This window comes from Opisthocomus hoazin, chromosome 2, assembly GCF_030867145.1.
Source record: "Opisthocomus hoazin isolate bOpiHoa1 chromosome 2, bOpiHoa1.hap1, whole genome shotgun sequence".
NCBI lineage: Eukaryota > Metazoa > Chordata > Aves > Opisthocomiformes > Opisthocomidae > Opisthocomus > Opisthocomus hoazin.
The window spans coordinates 33,776,696-33,782,695 of NC_134415.1; the positions used below are offsets into that span (position 1 = coordinate 33,776,696).

At 47.2% G+C, this 6,000-nt stretch overlaps 1 protein-coding gene across 2 annotated transcripts in view; it reads right to left on the reverse strand.

The window, feature by feature from the left end:
* LCLAT1 (lysocardiolipin acyltransferase 1) overlaps positions 1-5,667 on the reverse strand; it is a 121,551-nt gene extending 115,884 nt beyond the window's left edge. For both annotated transcript variants that reach the window (XM_075413131.1, XM_075413129.1), the window contains exon 1: positions 5,545-5,667. The gene's annotated coding sequence lies outside the window, so the exon portion shown is untranslated. The remainder of the gene's footprint in view (positions 1-5,544) is intronic.
* Positions 5,668-6,000: the final 333 nt, after the last annotated feature.

Sequence of the window (6,000 nt, forward strand, 5' to 3'; positions counted from 1 at the left end):
ATGGATTTCTAAATGTTTCAAGATGAAACAGCCATTGGGTAATTCGCAAGATATGCAACTATCTTCCAAATTCAAACACATAACGCTAATACTTGATCTGAACAAACGAAGGCTGTAGATTTTTGCTTGTGTGAAGACTGGGGAAAATGATGTTAAAAATCAATACCAACACTAGACAAGAGTAACCATAATGAAACCTAAGAGCAAAATTACCAAATTATGTGGAATTAATTACTTAGACACAAAGAATTTTCTTTGAGGAAAAAAAAGCGTTTAGATCTTTTGCTTCTGTCTTCTCCAACTCTCCTCTGGTCAAGCTGAACAGAGGATTCTCAGCACCTTTATGACTGTTAAAACTCCATCAGTGGCCATACAAGGCATTTCACACAAGCTCCCACCTGTAGCAAAACGGTAACATTCTTAATTTCAGACACCAGAGAGGGTCTTCCTAACAGATTTGAAGGGTTATACAGTATATTTTCTGTTACTTCGCAATTAACTTTTATATTTGGGTGGAATCATTATCATACTGACCATGTAAAAGTTAAAAGAAAAAAAAAAATATACAATCACACACTAACCACAGATCTGCATGTTCATTCAATGTATAACCGTTATAAATTCCAGTTACTTTGAACAGTAAGTTAAATCTTGATCTGCAACAACCATTACCAGTTTGATGCAACTAACAGGATTTCAGGAAATCAAAGTAACTCCATTCCTATTTAAAAATCATGATTGTGTGTACTTCCCAGTACCTGCACTGCCTGCTATTGTTTGTCTTTGATTTAGCAGGAGAAATGAATGGCTTGGTTGTGCTCTATTTCTTCTTCTCCTGTAAAAGCCTGGCTGCTTGGCTGTCTTTTGACTCTTCTGATTACAACCAGCTCCGTCACTTCACCAGTTTGGTGAAGGAGTACAAAACAATCTATCATTCATATATTAAAGCACCCAAGAACTGTGAGCCTGTCTGGGGACACAGTAGTTTATAGGAACACTTCCACGATCCAAACAGTAATTTTACAAAAGACTTGAGCATTTTCAAGAAAAATGAATTATCTTTATACATGTAATGTGTGGAGATCTATGTAAATGCTTCATATAGACTCTTCAGGCAATCCATTCATTCAGCCTTCATAGCACTCAGAAGCTGCCATCAAAAGAGAAGAGCAAATAGATACCGATTTCTTTCAACCACAAGATATGCTGGATGCCTTAAAACAACAAAACCACAATAAGCTCAATGACAAAGCACTTGAGATTAAGTAAGACCTTTCAAAACCACCAGAATGAAAGCAATACCTGTTCCCTTGATACCTGCTATTTGTGTTCTTTTAGGTATTATACCAAAGGATGCCCCCCAAAAAACCCTCAAGAGTCATGGGATTTGTAACATCACAGATGCAAAGTCTTGGAAAGGCATGTTTAAAAGCAGCAAGCTGAAAAAACACAGTTGTGTTTCAAGGAATCCCCAATGGAGGAAAAAAAAAAAGGCAATCAAAACCAAAAACACCCAAAAACTAAGCCTGCTGTCAGATTAAAGGCAAATTCATTTTCTCAAACTCATGAAATAGTGTGTGAACCTAGTAGAGCGATTAATGTTGTATTGACTCTGTTTTGAACCCATAAACATGTAAGAAACCTAATACAAACAGATCAAATTAAGTTTATTACAGCTAAACAAGTTCACAAGCAAACAAGTTTATCTAAGGGAAAAAGACTAGGAAAAAGACTAAACCTTTTGTCTACATTTCATGAAGTCTGCTAACATTGCGCTCTCGCATCTCACTGTGCCCTTCAGCAGCAACAATGGACTTTATAATGCAGAACTGTCTTTCAGAAGCTTTACTTTTTGGCCAGGTGTACAGCCCCAGATCAAAGTGAACGACTGTCTCAAACATCCGTCTTGAGAAACAAAGGTGCTCAAATTAAGCAAACTCCTAAATCAGACAAGGAAGCTGAGCACTTGTGCGAAGCTGCGGCCAGACTTGGGGGGGGGGGCGGGTAGAGGGAGTGAGACCACCAAGACCCCACTCCACCGACTCATTTCAAGTGGGAAGCACAACAGTCTGATTAATGGTTGTTGAATAGCAACCAGTGTTCAGGATAAGGAACATCTTACGGCTGCAGACCTGCTCAGCCAAGGACACTAGAACACTGAATCACCCACTCCCTGCCAGAAGAACGAACACTTGGTATCTTTAACCAAGCATATGCTGGAGCAACAGGACCTTGAGAAGGACAGTTAATCAGAATGTTTTCTCTATGCTACAAACTTGGCAGCAGAACCGAGAGTTCATGTATCCTTAGTTGAACTACCCTCGTTACAACATTAAAAATCACACCCTCTGAGCTGGGGACCCTGGCCCAAGCACAGACTATTATTCACTGAGCATGCCCAGTGAATTTTAGGAACGCTGTATCTTTAAATGGAGACAAGACATGTAAAGCCCAATGGGGAAAGAGTGATTAAGCAAAAGTGCTGATAACTGTTGCTTAAAATGTGTAAATATTCACCCCATGTTAGCCAAAGTGTGCTTGATTTGTGGGAAACTAGGGAACGGAACGCCCAGGCTTGTGCAACCCTGAAATCAAGCTGCTTGGCACATGCCCACCGCCAGAAGACCATCATTAGATCCAAGGGCGGTAATACTTTTTCTCTTATTTTTCCTTTTGTTTTCATCTCTTTCTCTGTCTCTGACTTTCTAGGCACATAAGGGCACTGTTGTTGTAAGTTTGTCAATCATCTGCTTTGTTTTTTAGTTTGTTGTAAGTTTTGCCAAATCAATATCCATTCTAACCCTACTGCATTAAAAATAATGTCGTTCTAAAGTCGCAAAGCTACCATCTTCTGTACCCTCACTGAATTCCCAGTAAAGCTTTGTTTTCAGTCAAGCCTCTTTGGTCATTGTCGTGAGTCCTGGATACCGCAAAGAGAACTGAACAAGTTCACCTCCTCTTAGCCACCGAGGGGGACAGGACACCAGGTCAACAAAAAGTCATTCAAAACCAAACTGCGAGCCTTTGGCCACACTGAGCAGGACCTATTTCAAAAAGTCAACTCTCTAAAGGTTCCATTTTCCCCTCTCTTGGTTCTAAGTGCTGACCAAACACCACACATCCAACGCAAACAAGCCAGCTCTCATTAGTCTGTAGCTAACAAAACATTAAACCAGACTACGGAACTCAATATCACATACCGAATACGAGGAATCTTGTCTGTGTGTTCTCAGCACCACAACCTGAAGAAACAAGGGAACAAGGAAGGGACAGCCTTGAACAAGGCTGTAAGTGGAGAACAGGAGAACGAAACAAGGAAAGACAGACAGCGAAAAACAAAGATCATTTGTACCTGATGACCAGGTAGGAGGAAAGCACAAACTGAGACGGAGACTCTGCATGTCCCAAGAAGCTGGAAAAAGCAGCCAACAAAAAGAAAAGGTGTGTTTTGGCAAAGCAGAGGTGGGAGGAGTGGAGGGCAGCAGCACACTAAAGGACAGGAAAGAGAGGACATAAATGAGACTGTCTAGACAAAAAATAAGAGATAAAAACACAACAGGGAGAAGTCTTGGACAGAACTAAAGAGAAACCCAGCAGAAGAACAAGAGGATTTGCAACCGAGACAGGCGATTAAACATCTAGCCTGGTATTATTAAAAACAGCTGCTGAAGAAGTAGTGACTCTGCAGGTAACATGAAACACATGATAGCCTGCCCCCAGAGTGACTGGAGAAAGGATTTGCTAGATCGAGTAACCCTAACACTGCTAAAACCCCAGGTGGATGTGAAGATGATGCTTCATTACGCTTCCAACTTCCTTTTCAGACTGCTTTTGTGAGAAAGGTAAGGAACTCCATGAAAGCAAAACTCACCAAGACTGAGGAGCTGGAACATACCAGAACTAAGGTTTCCCTGTGCCACTTCAGTTTGGCTTTCACAGTAGGACACAGTATTATTTTTCCTTCAAGATTCCTGCCTCACTGAGTACATATGGTGGACCAGACCCTGAGGTCCAAATGAGGCTTTGTAAGAGACCCCTTTTTCAGCACAGAAGCTCTTTGGCAAGAAGTGAATGGAGAAAAGACTCTGGAAGCATGGGAAAGTTCCTTCACAGACTTCTACTCCCTTCACTCTTACTACATATTCCCTACACACGGCCGACTTCTCTTCTTTAATCCAAACTTTTCAGAAGTTTTAAGCGTAGTCCTTATTTTTTTAATGACCAATTTGAAATTTGGTTTCTTGAGGTAGTTTCACATTATGCTTAACCCACAGCTGGATTACATTAGTGCAGGAGGAGAAACAGTTTTCATTCATATCAGAGCAAACACTCACTAGAATAGCTTCCATCTGACAGAAAGCCATCCCCATAAAACCGTTAGATCAACTGTCCCTGCAACCACCCAACCACTAAATCCACTACAAAGAGAGCAGCAGTAACCCACGGCCAGTGATGGCGAAGGAGTGAGACCACGCTCTCCAGCTGCAGCCCACACACTGACCAAAGTATGTATCCACGCTGTGCAACTGTACCTTGCTGTGCTGAGCAGCCTGATAGTACGGCTGCCACTGAAGCTTTGCATTGAGAGTATAACACTACAAAGTCTGATTACAAAAGTCAATCAACTTGTTTCAGATTTCTGTGTTCAATTTAAGACATACCGTGGCTTTCCTCCTTTTTTTATCCTAGTTTCCCTACTTGTAAGAAGAAAGGGGGGGGAAAGACCATCTGTTAATCTCTCTGTGTTACAGCAGAGTAAGTTTGGGGTTGAGAAACATTAACATGTTGCTGTCGCAACTACTACTGAAAAGTCTGAGGGTCCAAAAGCAGAGAGCAGGCGCTGTCTTCAAAACAAGAGGCAGCTCGCACGAAGTACGCGAGATGTGGCAACAGGCAGTAACCGTTACGCAAAATGCGCTGCCCGTTGCGCGAGCGCGCTCCCCTCCATCCACCACCGAGGCGGAGACTGAAGAACCCCGGTGACACCAAGTACCGCATCCCAGCGAACAGACGCCAGCACCAGCGCGGAGCTGCACACAGAGCTTAATTCCAGCGTTTGTTTTTAGCACGCAGCTTTCCGCGGCCACGGTCACGCTCGGAACAGCCCGGCTGCGAAACGCCGCAGGCCCCGTCCCGACACCTGCCCCGCGACACAAGAGACCGCTCGGGTCAAAGCTCAGCGGTGCCAGCGGGCAAACCAGGCCAGGAGAGCAGCGGCCGCGCCAAGACGGGCGGGAGGAGCGGCAGCGGGAAAACCCGCCCAGCCACCGCCGGCGAGCCCCGACCGGCTTCTGCGGGCTGCGGGAGACCCCGCTCGCCCCAGGAGAGCTCCCAAGGAGGAGGCGGCAACGCGGGCCCTCTGTGTACCCCGCCCGCTGTAGCGGGAACAGCGGCGCTGCAACCCCGGCGCCGGGGAACGCAGGCGCTTCGCCCGCACGGAACGAGACCCTCGCCGAGCCCAAGCGCTGCCCGACACCGCCGCGGCTCCCGGCCCTCCCGCCCGTCAGCCCTGCAGCGGGGGTCGGTCGGCCCGCCCGGCCTCACCTGAGACGGGGCAGCGCAGCGGCGGGAGGGGGCTCCCCGCCCCGCTCAGGGAGCCGCCGCCCCGGGGAGCGCGGCCACGCCAGCGCCCAGCGTCGCCAGGGCCGCCGCCATGTTCCCGCTGCCGCCAGCGACCTCTGACCCCCAATCACTTCCGGTCACGGCTGTTACGCCGTTGCCGTGGCAACGCTGCTGGCCCCGGGCTCCCTTAAAGGGGCAGCAGCCACCAACCTCACACCCCCCACTCGCTCCTTACAGACACGCACACGCGTGTGGGTGACAGGCCTGGGCGACTGAAGGAGCTGGGGGCAGCGGGGGGCCACGCCGCCGCCCTGGGGCTCTGCCCGGCTGCCCTCGGCCTCCTGCCCCCCAAAAGCTGGGGCCGCCCGGGGGTCCCCACCATCCGGCCTGGAGCTCGGGCCCCGGCTCGCCCGAAAAGCAGGTTTCAGCCGGGCCTTT